The sequence below is a fragment of the Podarcis cretensis genome (assembly GCF_951804945.1).
Source record: "Podarcis cretensis genome assembly, chromosome: 3".
Classification (NCBI taxonomy): Eukaryota; Metazoa; Chordata; class Lepidosauria; order Squamata; family Lacertidae; genus Podarcis; species Podarcis cretensis.
This window is the reverse complement of record NC_137172.1, coordinates 38,501,009-38,516,131: the sequence shown is the minus strand read 5'-3', so window position 1 is coordinate 38,516,131 and position 15,123 is coordinate 38,501,009. Positions and strand designations below refer to the sequence as shown.

The 15,123-nt window shown below is 40.4% G+C and overlaps 1 protein-coding gene across 4 annotated transcripts in view; it reads right to left on the bottom strand.

Annotated features, from left to right (window-relative positions):
• BTBD9 (BTB domain containing 9) overlaps positions 1-15,123 on the bottom strand; it is a 156,495-nt gene that overhangs the window by 45,188 nt on the left and 96,184 nt on the right. The gene's annotated exons all lie outside the window — the stretch shown is intronic.

Below are 15,123 nucleotides of genomic sequence, written 5' to 3'. Positions count from 1 at the left end.
AATAAATGTTTTATGGTCTGATTACTTTATCTCACAAGCAACCAGGCAGCTGCATTGCAGACCAGCTGAAGCTTCTGAACTTTACAGGCAGCCCCACACAGATTGTGTTATGGTAGATTAATGTGGATGTAACTATGGCATGAATGACAGTAGCCAAGTCTGCTTCCTCCAAATAAGGTGGCTGCTGGCAAATCAGCTGAAGCAGAACTCCTGACAACAGAAGTGCTGCCTGAAGACTTGAAAGGAAAACAGAACTGTCCTTACTTGGTGTCAAGGATATCGGTGTACACAAAAAGGTGCCCCCACTTTTTAAAAAATCACATTAAATAGAAATGATGTAATAGAAATAGAAATTCACACCAAATGGACAAAAGAGTAGAAAAATAAGTAGAAGTGGAAGTGACTATAAGCATGCATAATTATTCAAGCCTCTTCCACAGATCTTCATAAAGATGTGAATTAGCCAATTTATAGCAAGAAAACCTTCACATTGTCCTCCAATACAGACTTCCTAGTTAGTGCTCATCTTGAAAGTATACAAAATGCATGGTTATATTACATATCTTCAATCACCTATTCTTAAGCTCACTATCGATTTTTCTTTAGGACCAATGAACTGCTTTTATAAATTGATTACCAAATGTGATTTTGCTTACATCTTTTACAAATGTTTTGGCTGGCTGCATACCATTGATTAGCAGGATTTGAGTTTATAGCAACAAATTGCTCTCTTTGCTGCTGTTTTGATACAAAATTCAATAGCAACTATGGTTTTCAAAAGCTTTTGTCTTTGCTATTGGAGCAAGAAGTAACTGGAAGCAGAGCCAGAAGACTGCATTTACTTTGCTTAAAATAATTGCTCTCTCATCAGTCTAGAAAGAAAGTTTTTAAACTGCAGCGTTCTAATTGGAAAGCCTGCATTATGCATGTTATGGCAAGCTACATTGTGCTGATTGTGATTTTTAACTTCTGCTCTTTTCCTTAAGGGTTTAATTTACTACCAGGTCCAGAGTTAAAAGGCCTGTGCCTTGGTGCTTATTCACTTAAATGGCACTGACTAGAAAGTGTAAAATTGACCTGCATTGCTTGCGTTTTGCACTGTTGTTGTGGAAGGCCTACCCTTCTACAACACAATTACTGGACATAATTATTGCAATTTTCATAATTTAGTCTCCCTTTTGGGGGGGGGGAAGTGGCTCACACAATAATTATGATACAAACATAATAGACAATGATGACATTTGATGATTTCTATGGAATCCCTAGGGATTGTTCCACATGAAACCAAAGATTAACTGGGTAGCCAACTCCCCCTGCCCCTGATTTATATAACATTTTAGATTCCTAAGAACATGGAGTAGTATTCAATGAAATTTTGTTCAGACCCACTGAAGTTAATTCACCTAACATACTTATGTTTATTAATTTGTGCACTATGAAATACTATACTGCATCATCTGTCCAGAATATCCTGCCATTCAGTTACAATGCATAATTTCCAGATGCACAATAGCCTTTTTGAGAAGAGGGAACCAAAATTGTGCACAGTATTTTAAGGGTGTTTAACCATAGATTTGTATAAAGCTATGACTATATTGACAGCTTCAATTTTGATTCATTTCTTTAAAATCCCTAGCAACAAATTAGCTTTTTTTTTACGGCGCGCACACACTGACTTTGCAGTGTTTATGTTGAATTATGATTCCTCCCACCCATCAACATGCATCACTTTACACTTTCACTGAACCTCATTTGCCATTTTGTTGTTCATTCACTGAGTTTAGAAAGATTCTTCTGAAACTCTTCTCGATGTGCTTTTATTTTCACCACTGGGAATAATTTCTCTTTATTTTAAAAAACCAAAACCACCTAATTTTATAACAATATGTAGAAAAATTAAGAAAGACAAGGAGGCGGGAAAACAACAACATTATACAAAACCAAACCAAACCAAACCAAACCAAACCGTAGCTACAAAAAAACACAAACCCCAAACCTATCTTTCTAAATATGTGTTCTGATACCCTGCTCCTCCCAAAACAAATTGGTTTCCACCAGTTGTTAAGGATTAAAGATATGAACTCTGCTCCATTTAAACCAAAAAGCAGGTTGGCTTGAACTAAAGGTGAAGCTGACCGCTAGCTTTGGAACAAATATTTTGTAATATTCTGCTTTCACATGTTAACTGCAACCTTCTAGGATGGGGAAGATATTGTTTGCAGGCTGATGCTAAAGGGCAAACATTTTTATTTATAAAGGTTGAGGAATGTTGAAACTAGTTTGTTCTTTTCCATTGCGAATTTGGGAAAGTTAAAGTTGTACCTTGTGTACTGAATGTTTTGCATAAATGTTATTGCATTCTGATTGAGCTTAAAGACCCTTGTGACTCTCATGAGAGCAGGTATACTTAGAGCTCGAAATAATGGAACTTTTGGTGAATCTAAAGTTTTGTTTTTAATTTCACAACCACCTCTTTACATTGAATTGCATTTGCCATTTTACCAGCCACTTCGGAGAGATCCTTTCAGAACTCTTCACAATTTCTATTTATTTCAACCACACTGAACAATTTAGGATCAGCAACAAACTTGGCCACTTCACTGCTCTAATTCTAAATCATTTATGAAGAAGTTGGGGAACTCCACTGTCAACATCCTTCCACTGGGAGACCTGTCCATTTATTCCTATTCTCTGTTTCTTGTTTCATAACCAGTGTTCCACAAAATGACTTCTTTTATGCCATGACTGCTAAGCGTATTCAGGAGTCTTTGATGAGGTACTTTGTCAAAAGCTTTTTGAAACTGGATTAATGATTTGGAAGAACAACAACAGAAATAGCTGTTGATAATAGTGATGAGAAGACTCAATGAGAGAGGGTGGTCCATGGAGGAAGTCTGGAACCAAGGGCCCTCCAAAACCTACAGCCAGCATTTAACTTTTTTATCAGTAGATATACAGACACCCTGAAGAGTGCAAATCTGGCCAGCCGCCCTGGTCAGTTTCCTGCTTCTGATACACATTTAAAGACATATTTATTGTTGGATTAATGTTTTTAGCAATCTGCTTCTCTACCCCCCCCCCCTTTGAACAAATGTTTATTGCCTTCTAAAGGTAAAGGTAAAGGTACCCCTGCCCGTACGGGCCAGTCTTGACAGACTCTGGGGTTGTGCGCCCATCTCACTCAAGAGGCCAGGGGCCAGCGCTGTCCGGAGACACTTCCGGGTCACATGGCCAGCGTGACATCGCTGCTCTGGCGAGCCAGAGCCGCACACGGAAACGCCGTTTACCTTCCCGCTGGTAAGCGGTCCCTATTTATCTACTTGCACCCGGAGGTGCTTTCGAACTGCTAGGTTGGCAGGCGCTGGGACCGAGCAGCGGGAGCGCACCCCGCCGCAGGGATTCGAACCGCCGACCTTTCGATCGGCAAGTCCTAGGCGCTGAGGCTTTAACCCACAGCGCCACCTGCAGCTTCCTTAAATCTGTTCAATAACCATGCAGGCATACTCTTGCACTCAATGGTACCTTTCTTAATCTGAGGGAATCTCCTAACTTTTAAATTTAGGAAGCAATGCAGTATATTTCCATAAATAGTTTTTATAGGCCATCTGAGAGCTAACAAGCAGGACTTTTCTTAAATTTATGAATGGTGAATGCCAATCTCATCTTTATCATGCCTATATCAAATGACAGCAGCATGTCACCAAAGAAACTGAAAAACTTGCTGCTTCTACATTAGATTTAAAATGCAATTTAACTACACATCTTTCTCTTACCAAAATAAAAGTGTAACTTTTTCTATAGACCACATACAGCTTTCTTAGAAGAATATTTAAGTTTTCTTTAATGTATTCCTTTATTCCTATTAAAGATATCTTGTTTACTTTCAACTGCTGATAAAAACATTATTTCTGCAAAAATTATTTCAACCTGCACTACTAGCAGCCTCATTTCCCCCCTTTAATGATGCTGTTGGTTGATAGCTATGAGATAAACATAAACCCTGTTAGGTTCTGGTAAAATATTCACTAATTCAGAAGCCTGCTTACCTAAAGGGCATGGCATTCAATAATAAACTGCCCTCCACATCTCTAAAACCTTTGACACTGTCTGCGGTTAAGATAGGCTGGTCAAACAAGCTTTACAAAAGCTGTTCCAGAACCCTTTGCTTAAGCCTGGCTGTTAATAATATTAATAAGTCATCATTTCAGAAGCAAAAATAAAAGGCTTCTGAAGGAAAACTAAAGTTCTCATTAGTGCTGACTTCCTGCAAATTAAAAATTTAGAGCTGATTCAGTCAGAATTCCCAAAGGCATCGTTGCACACTTGGTCAGAAGGAAGACTCAGCTATCTGAAATTCTGCTTTCTCACCCACTATCTTTCTATGTAGCTGTAAAAGTCTTTTGGTGCCTCTAAGCAAGATTGTAGCTAACTTGCTTATTAAAAATATCTGTCAACTTAAGGGCAGAATCTTAGATGTGTGATGAGATAAACACAGATATAAATCATTGTAACACTTTTTAATTACAAGTATGGATAAAAGCAAAAACATATGTAATTTCCCCTCCAAGGAATCTATTATTTTCCCCCAAGAGAATACTTTTTATCATTACGGGACTTTGTAGTTTCCTGTTGGAGAAACTGGACATGGAGGAAGGGCTTAATTTCCTTCATGAGCACAAATCATCCCATGTATGAGATAAGCCAACAGGTGCATGGTCAGCCAAGCCAGTTGCTATGGCAATGGCCCAGTGCCATCTATATAAGCGGTTAAGGCATGTCAGTCAATGAGTCCCTCTGTAAGTCGGAGTCTGTTTTACGTTTTGAAGCTGGAACAACAGAGATACTTTGTAATTGTATATATCTGTATCTGCATCTCCAAAGCTTACAAACTGTATGTATATCAATGTCTGGAACTGTATTACTAAAGCCTAATCTTCTACAGTAGTAAACTATTTTGGATCTTAAGTTGCCTGTGTGTGGTGGCTGGAACTGTGGGTAACTTTTGCTGTGTGGGCATCTCCCCTCAGATTCCCAATACATTTCCTCGGTTCAAATATTCAAGGCTAGTAAGAAGGTACAGTAAGAAGGCTAGCAAATTCTAGAAGTTTCTTTGCAAACAGGTTCTGTGGACACACTTGAGTTCTGTATAGTGCAGGATGAACTACAGTGGTACCTCAGGTTACATACGCTTTATAGTTTACATACGCTTCATGTTACAGACTCTGCTAACCTAGAAATAGCACCTTGGGTTAAGAACTTTGCTTCAGGATGAGAACAGAAATCGTGCTTTGGTGGTGCGGCGGCAGCGGGAGACCCCATTAGCCTCTAAGTGCTTCAGGTGGTGCTTCAGGTTAAGAACAGTTTTGGGTTAAGAACGGACCTCTGGAACGAATTAAGTTCTTAACCCGAGGTACCACCGTATTGCTATCAAACATTATCTAGAGCCACACAGGGCGCTAAGTGCTGTCCACAGTGCTGAAGCCTATATTAAGTTGATTCAAAACACACAACTGTGGATGAGAATAGCTAAAAATGCAGTAAGGTAAAATGTGCTATCACTCCTAAAATGTCTCTATGTAACAGGATAAAGAGTTTTATAGTAACATAATGACTATGTAAATTAGAGTGAACTTCATGAGATTTAGTTAACTTATTTATTTCATAGAATTTACATGTAAACATTCCACGTAACTAGATAGGCTTGTCTAAACAAAAATGTTCTTAGAAGGCACCTGTACAGTTAAAGAGCCTGCCTGATGTGAAAAGGCACAGAGTCCCAAACTGTGGGTGCTGCCACACCAAAATATTATTATTATTTACAAATACAGAACGAGTATTGTGTGGCAGTTTGGCAGACTGAAGAAGTCAATTGGGCATCTATAGGGTAAGGCAAGATGTTTGAGGTGTTATCCTCTGCTGACAAGTATTCATGCATATGGGGACAAAATAGCAACTTCCAGGTCAGCAACATGTGGCCTGGTTCACTGAACTGTTACCTTTTTGTTTTTTCAATGCTGACCCACCTAAACCCCTGAAGGTGAATTTAAAAAGAGGTAAATTGTACTTTTTTGCACAAGCCAACAGTAGCCCAACTGAAGTTTCTTATTTGCCTCTCCATGATACCATCTGAATAATTAGAAACTAAAGAAAAATACATGTTGCACAGAATTCAGTCTGCATGAACTGCCCTTTCAGACTACCACAAAATGCCTCTCAGGTGCCAGTATAAATATTCACTAGTGCACTCTGGGCACAAGGGCCACATTTCATGCCACATACTAATCCTTCAAATGTATTCTGAGCAAGGTACCGCAGTAAACATTAATGAGTAGGCTAGGTTGTGCTGTGATGGATACACTAGGATAGAAAGAGAATGTTTAAGTGAAGGAGGCAGAACTGCACTCATCACAGGGAAAAAACAGTTTAGGGCAATGCTGTTTCTGCTACAAAGGCTTCTTATATTAGAAGAAAATGTTAAATTAGCCTTCGTTAGTCAATCTTGCCCTCTGGGCTGTAGGAAGAAATGCTGAGTGAACTTGAAGTTCATCCGGCTCACTTCCTGCAATATCCAGAATATTAAACATTTGCCTCAGAAGCATCAACCTTGCTAGAAGTCCATTAATTGAAATAGGTAGCAATGAGTGTAATAAAAATTTGATTGCCCCACCTTACATTTTAGTAAGAATCTCAGAGCCTAGCACTCTAGGGGGAGAATATGTATCCATTAAAAATAGAGAAGAGGAGTTTCGCTTTAAAATGGGGCAGTCAGAGAATTAATCTTCCTTGGCTCATAACCCCAGGTCTAGACTCATCCGTTGAGTACAGAATTTCTGCTCCCTCCCCCATATGGGGTGTGTGTGTGTGTGTAGATTATTATATACATTATACATATATATAGAGAGAGGATTGTAAGTGCTCTTGATTAGCTGATAGTTGGCAGTTATATCCTTTTCTTATATTTCACAAGGTTTCCCTGTAGAACTATAAATGCTACGTATTTCACTGTGGCCCTACATTATATATTATGTCTTTGTTTTTATTATAATTATTTGCATTTCTGATACATTCCCATATCAACAAGATATAAACAAAAGCAGTACAAAAAGAGAAGAATCTCTGAAATTAAGAAAGAAGGGAGGAAAGTCCATAAATAGACAGTTACAGATAGGTAGCCGTGTTGGTCTGCCATAGTCAAAACAAAATAAAAAAATTCCTTCCAGTTGCACCTTAAAGACCAACTAAGTTAGTTCTTGGTATGAGCTTTCGTGTGCATGCACACTTCTTCAGATACACACTGAATCTGAAGAAGTGTGCATGCACACGAAAGCTCATACCAAGAACTAACTTAGTTGGTCTTTAAGGTGCTACTGGAAGGAATTTTTTTATTTTGTCATAAATAGACAGAAATCCAAAAGACATTTCTTAACTGGCTTCCCACCCTCTCCTTCCATGGTTCCTTTTTTCTCCTCTTTTTCTCGCGTTTTCTTGGTTCATCCCATCTATCAGAACTCTTTATATAAACTTTGGCTATTTCTTACACTGCTGAGAATCTTGCCATCCTGCTAGGTTGATTGTCTGTTTATAATACTTTTTCATATATTCAAAAAAATATTTCCAGTCCTCTTTATACCCTTTGTCATTTTGGTTTCTGATTCTAGTGGTCATCCCTGCTGGCTCTGCATATTGTAACAGTTTGATATGCCATTCTTCTTTTGTTGGTGCCTTATCTGTTTTCCATTTTTGCACTAGTAACACACATGCTGCATATAGGAACAAATGTCTCTCTTTTTTGGTGACTTCAGCATTGTTTCTGGGTTTTTTGAAAAGCATTTTTAAAGCCTTTTAAAAAAGTTCATTATATAATGTGTCTTTGGGGTCATCAGGACAATTATTATATGGATAATAAAACAAAACAATAATTCTCCTCCCATGAACACATTTAAAAAGCCATAGAATGTTAATCAGCTGAACGCTTGAAGAGAAATGTTTTCGTCTGGTGCCTAAAGATATGTCATGACGGTGCCAGGTGAGCCTACCTGGGGAGGGCATTCCACAAACAGGGAGACACCACAGAAAAGACCCATTATTGTGTTGTGTCACGCTATGGACCTGTCATGGATAAGGCACACAAAGAAGGACCTCAGGTGGTGATTGCAGGGTCTGGGTCGGTTCATAAGGAAAGAGGCAGTCCTTGAGATACTGCAGTCCTGAGTCACTTAAGACTTTAAAGGTCAAAATAAGCATTTTGAATTGGGCCAAGAAACTAATTAGCAGTCAGTGTAATTGGGCCAGGATCAGTGTAATATGCTCAAACTGTCTTGCCCCGGTCAGTGACTTGGCTGCTGAATTCTGCACCAGCCAAAGTTTTGGAACAGTCTTCAGAGGCAGTCTTAGGTATAATGCACTGCAGTAATGTAACCTCAAGGTTGCCAGAGCACAGACAACAGACATTAGGCTATCCCAGTCAAGATAGGGGTGCAGCAGGGCCACCAGCCAAAGCTGATGAAAGGCACTCCATGCCACCCAGGCCACCTGAGCCTCCAGTGACAGCAAAGAATCCAGAAGGACCTTCAAGCTATGTAGCCACTCCTTCAGAGTGTGTGTAACCCCATCAACAGTGGGCAACTTCCCATCTATCCTGTCTAGGGATTAACACTGGGGCCTACTAACAGGGTTATCTGGATTGAGCTTCAGCTTCTTTGCTCTCATCCAGTCCATTACAGTCATACCTCGGGATAAATACGCTTCAGGGTATTTTCAGGTTGTGCTTCACGGCAACCCGGAAGTAACAGAGCATGTTACTTCCGGGTTTCGCCGCTTGAGCATGTGCAGACGGTCAAAATGACGTCAGGTTCATGCACAGAAGCGGCAAAACACGACCCGCGCATGTTCAGGATGCGAACGGGGCTCTGGAATGGATCCCGTTCGCATCCCAAGGTACCACTGTACTGAGGCAAGACAATGGTCCAGCGCATCCACTGCCACACCTGCAGATGTAAAGGAAAAGTAGAGATGTGTGTCACCAGCATATTGCTGACAGCCTACTCCAAAACTCTGAATAACCCCACTCTGGTTTCATGTAGTAAAGCACAGGGGATAAAACTGCACCCTGGGGAACGCCACACTGAAGGCTCCCAGGAGGTCAGCAAATTTTTTCACCAGGGGGCCGGTCCACTGTCCCTCAGACCTTGTGGGGGGCTGGACTATATTTTTTGGGGAGGGGAAAATGAACAAATTCCTATGCCCCACAAATAACCCTGAGATGTATTTTATATAAAAGCACACATTCTACTCATGTAAAAACACCAGGCAGGCCCCACAAATAACCCTGAGATGCATTTTAAATAAAAGGACACATTCTACTCAGGTGAAACACGCTGATTCCTGGACCGTCCATGGGCCGGATTGAGAAGGCGATTGGGCCAGATCCGGCCCCTGGGGCTTAGTTTGCCTACCCATGCTCCAAGGGCCAAAGAGTACTCTCCCAGCCTCACTCTCTAGGAACGACCAAGTAGGATCAGAACTATGATGTCCAGCATTATTTATCTGAAAAAGGAGATACTATGCAAGCCCTGGACCAGTGCCTGGACTTGGTGACTGCTTGGATGAGGGCCAACAAACTGGCAACATGGAGGCATTGTGGGTGAGTGGTTCCCAGATCTGGATAACTGATCAATCGATATGTGGGGCTGCCCCATAGCTAGTGAAAAATGCAGTAGTTCACTACTCACTGGAACAGAATATTGGCATCATGTTACACCACAGCCGGAAGAATGGCAATGGCTACCAATTAGCTACTAGGCTAAGTTCATGGTGATGGTACTGGTGTACAAAGCTCTTGAGGGCAGGGTACTTAAAAGATTCTCTAATCCTTTATATACCCAACTGATCACTGCAGTCTATAGAAGCCCATATTGTATGGCATAAGAACTGGGCTTTTAACACAGTGGCACCTACTTTGGAAATTCCGGCCATCACATATCAGACTGGCACACTCTATTTGGCAGCTGTGGAAGATTTTCCTTCTTCAACAAGCCTTTTAAGTGAAGTTCTATGTCTGTATTGGACTTGAAACTGTTTTTATATACATTTTTTATTGTTGATGTTTTTATTGTTAAAGCGCTTTGAGACATTTTTGGGAAGCAAATTCTAAAAAACAAAACTGCTGGATTGTTTGTTTCTGAGGACCGCAACACAGAGCTATTGTGAGGAGGTTCAGTGCTGAAAAAAACACAAGAATAATGTGTTTTGAATAATTTAAATGGATGAAAATGTAACAACATTAAGCTGCCACTGAAAAATCCCACTAGAATTTTGACAAGTTTGTTATTCATACTTTAGCAACACATTTGGTGGATTTAGATTTTTAAAAATAGACACATTAAAACAATACAGTGGTACCTTGGTTTAAGAACAGTTCAGTTTAAGAACAATTCGATTTACAAACTCCGCAAAACCAGAAATAGTGTCTTGGTTTGACAACTTTACCTCAGTCTAAGAACAGAATCCGAAAGGTGGAAGGGCACCGGCGGCGGGAGGCCTCATTAGGGAAATCGCGCCTTGGTTTAAGAACGGTTTTGGTTTAAGAACAGACTTCAGGAACGGATTAAGTTCGTAAACCAAGGTACCACTGTACTAGTATGTCTCTGTAAAGAGATATGTATAGGGCCCAATTTACAATGTGTGGTGTTTTTAGATATACATAAAAATCTTTTGTAATAACTTTCGTGCAGAACAAATGCAATACATTTTTTACTGATTTACTCTAGTAATTATATTCAGCATGAAAAAAAACTTACATATGGTACATACCAAGCAAGAATAGTATTTTGAGAGAATAAACTTTTACTACAATGGCAGCTTCTGTTGTGCATGTTGCCAGGAGTTTATTTTCCAAGTAGCTTGCTAACATTACAGGGATATTGTGAGGATAAAGTTAACCCCGTCACATCTTTGGAGCAAGTGTGAAATAAAGGTGTGGTGTGTAATTAAATACACAGTATTATAGATAGGAGACACGGGTGGCACTGTGGGTAAAACCTCAGTGCCTAGGACTTGCCGATCGCATGGTCGGCGGTTCGAATCCCCGCGGCGGGGTGCGCTCCCGTCGTTCGGTCCCAGCACCTGCCAACCTAGCAGTTCAAAAGCACCTCCGAGTGCAAGTAGATAAATAGGGACCGCTTACCAGCGGGAAGGTAAACGGCGTTCCGTGTGCTGCGCTGGCTCGCCAGATGCAGCTTGTCATGCTGGCCACGTGACCCGGAAGTGTCTGCGGACAGCGCTGGCTCCCGGCCTATAGTTTGGTATGTACCATATGTAAGTTTTATAATATAATTGTCCAGAAGATAATAGCTGTAATTCACACAATTTAGATTTTTTAAAATATAACTGTTTCCAAGTTTGAAATGGGACTTTTTGTGATAACTGTGATAACTGTGAACGAAAAACAGAGACAGTTGCCTGGTCACCTCTAAAAAGCTAATGCTTCATCTGAATGATCAAAATCTATGTGTGAAAATCATAAAAATATCACTTTAAAGAAAAGTACTTCAATATATATATTGGGGGGGGGGGGCGTAGAATAAAATATTAAGATAACTTACATTGAAGGTCACTTGATAACTTTTAGTGATCAATAGAAGATACATTTGGATCTTCTCAGAATCCTGCAGTTATCTGTGAAGCCCAATCTGTGCTGTGCAACAGATGCAGGAGAAGCCAAAGTTCCACTATGTATGGACAGTAAGTTGTTAGGGTGACATGTGAGTCTAGATGCACCACACAAGTGAGATGCTGATCAGTACTCCCTGGAGACTCTAACACCACTAGATTATAATAATTCAAATCCCTAAACAATGTGGTAGGCTTTTGTCGGCAATTCCTTTATCAGTACATCTGGTATAGTAGTGAAATATATCTGTTGTCAGGACCAACAATATAAAGACTGCAAAGCCTTTTGCAACGAAAGTTGCTCTCTAACTATAAGCAAACCTGAGGAGTTAATCTATACTAATGAAGTATGGAAGTGGAGGAGGGAGTACATTGCCTGACAGCTTTGTTTGGAGGGTGTTGGTGGTAAAACTGATTATCTGCGAATATATTTACTTTCAAATATAGAAGGTACAGTGGTGCCTCGCAAGACGGAAAACCCGCTAGATGAAAGGGTTTTCCGTTTTGGAGGCGCTTCGCAAAAAGAATTTCCCTATGGGCTTGCTTCGCAAGACGAAAATGTCTTGCGAGTTCCTGCGGTTCCCCCCCCTTTCCCCCCCTTTTCCTAAGCCGCTAAGCCGCTTATCAGCTGATCCGCTGATAAGCCCCTTAACAGCTGATTGCTAAAAGCCACTAAACCGCTAATAGCGCTAATCCGCTAAGCTGTCAATGGGCTTGCTTCGCAAGACAAAAAAACCGCTATACAAAGAGCCTCATGGAACGGATTAATTTCGTCTTGTGAGGCACCACTGTATTTCAGAAATAAAAAAGAACTTCCCTGTGACAAAATGAACCTGTATGTCACTAGTAGCTGCCATATCCAGTTAGCAAGGAGGTCAATGATCTACTTGTAAGCCATAAATGCCTGCCTGTGAAGTTCCACTCTCACTAATCCCTGCAAGTGTAGGGAGATCTGCAGTTTCATCCACCTGCACTGATGCACTGTAATTTCAGATATCTTTTCTTTTTCATCTTGTCGTATGTGGCATGTCAACACTTCCCAAAAGCACACAGAAAAAGCCAAAACAGTACAGCCTCCTTGAAAAGAGTATACCTTATTTTATCCCTCACTTATGAAAGTGTCTTAATACCGAAAGCGTAAGGGGCAGAGAAAAGCATTAATAAATGCAAGGATTTTGCAAATGCTTTGATTTAAAACAACAAAACAATTGTTATAAGCTTTGGCTTTGAAATACCTTATCCCCATCATGAGCCCAAAGGGAAGCATTTGATTATTTAACCTGAAACAAGCCATCTGCACATTTGAGCAGTATTATTATTTATAAAGCTTTGTAAGTGTCTCCTAATTTTATAATATATTGTTTTTAAAGTGTTCTGAGCTGCTTAGGAAGCCTTGCTGAAAGATGGACTAAGACTTAAAAAAAAAAAATACATACACTAAGCACTTGAAAAAATGAATTGTGAGGAATTAAAATAAGGATCTGATCTTATAAAAAGGATATTGACTCATTTCATAGCTTATTTTACAGAATGTCTGTTCTGGATAGGTTTTCTGGTGTCTTATTTGTTTTTGTTTACAGTGGTAACTCGGGTTACATACACTTCAGGTTACATATGCTTCAGGTTACAGACTCCGCTAACCCAGAAATAGTGCTTCAGTTTAAGAACTTTGCTTTAGGATGAGAACAGAAATCGTATTCCGGCGTTGCGGCAGCAGTGGGAGGCCCCATTAGCTAAAGTGGTGCTTCAGGTTAAGAACAGCTTCAGGTTAAGAACGGACCTCTGGAACGAATTAAGTACTTAACCCGAGGTACCACTGTATTTAAAATACAAAACATTACATCCATGGGGAATCCTTCTGAAGATCTCATGTTTGGAGTTAAAGATTTTGGAATTGTCCAAAGCTCTTGCCATGTTTCTTTGATAATGCATCTTGAATAGTTCAACTTACCTTTATAAAAATAGTGTAGTACGTATGAATTATGTAGTGCATATCTGGCCTTTCCTTCAAGGAGCAGTGTACTTGCTCTGACTGCAGTGTTACCCTCACAATAACCCTGTAAGGCAGGTAGGGGGAATCTCAGGCCTACGGGCCAAATGTATCCTTCCAAGCCTCTCTATCTGGCTCCTGAAATTCTCCCCCCCCCCCACTCCACCCCACTGGTCATGCTTCACACCCTCTTTGAGTGCATTTGCTTGGCTGGAATGTGCCTTGAACTCTGTTGATTCTTCTTGCTTCCTTGGATGTAGAGCGGAGAGGGATATGTGTGTAAAAACTAGCCTATGGCACACACACACAAAATGCATTCAATGTTCTGACCAGTCTTGCCTCTGCCCCCATTCCACTACTGGCCCATGGTGCCCAGAAAGAAAAGGCTTCCCTACCCGCGCGGGTGGCGCTGTGGTCTAAACCACTGAGCCTAGGGCTTGCTGATCAGAAGGTCGGCGGTTCAAATCCCCACAACGTGCTGAGCTCCCGTTGCTCTGTCCCAGCTCCTGCCAACCTAGCAGTTCGAAAGCACACCAGTGCAAGTAGATAAATAGCTACCGCTCCAGCGGGAAGGTAAACGGTGTTTCCATGCGCTGCTTTGGTTTTGCCAGAAGCGGCTTAGTCATGCTGGCCACATGACCCAGAAAAACTGTCTGCGGACAAATGCCGGCTCCCTCGGCCTGTAAAGCGAGATGAGCACCACAACCCCAGAGTCGTCTGTGACGGGACTTAGCTTTCAGGGGTCATTTACCTTCTACCCTTTTATCCTTGCTGTTACTATTTCTCCACCTAAGATCATGTGGTAAGATTCATGGCCTTGAATCCATGTTTCCTTGGTCTAACACCAACATTCTATCCAATATACCCATTACCCCATAAACCTCATAGTTGAGGAGGTAAGCTGGAGAACATATCTAAGCGTCTATTTTAAGAAAACACAGAAGTAGCCAGTCAACAGGCACGGAAAATGGCACTAATTGAGTCTTCTAAGCCTATGATTTCCAACTATATCAAGCAATAAAAAAACTGAACTAGGTAGATTAACAGAGGCATGTTTGGGGGCTATGCAGATTGTTATAAATATCAGAAATAGTAATAGTAATAGTAATAGTAATAATAATAATAATAATAATAATAATAATAATAATATAGAATTATCTATAGCACTCTGTTTCTGATGCCATCCCCAGCAACAAGTTATGTCACTATTTTAATATTAAATGTGTGTCATGATTTGTTTTTCAAGTTATGTTTTGCATGCTATTGCATCACGAGAAGAATATTCTCATAGCAAGGAAAAGCAACTGATCTTTCTACATGATACACACACACACACACACACACCTTTTATTTATTTAACTTATAAAGATAACTTATAAAGATTTATAAATAAAATACACCACATGGTGTTGTTTCAGATGCCGCTTAATGAAATTGAAGCTGCATATGGAAGGTATCCAGGA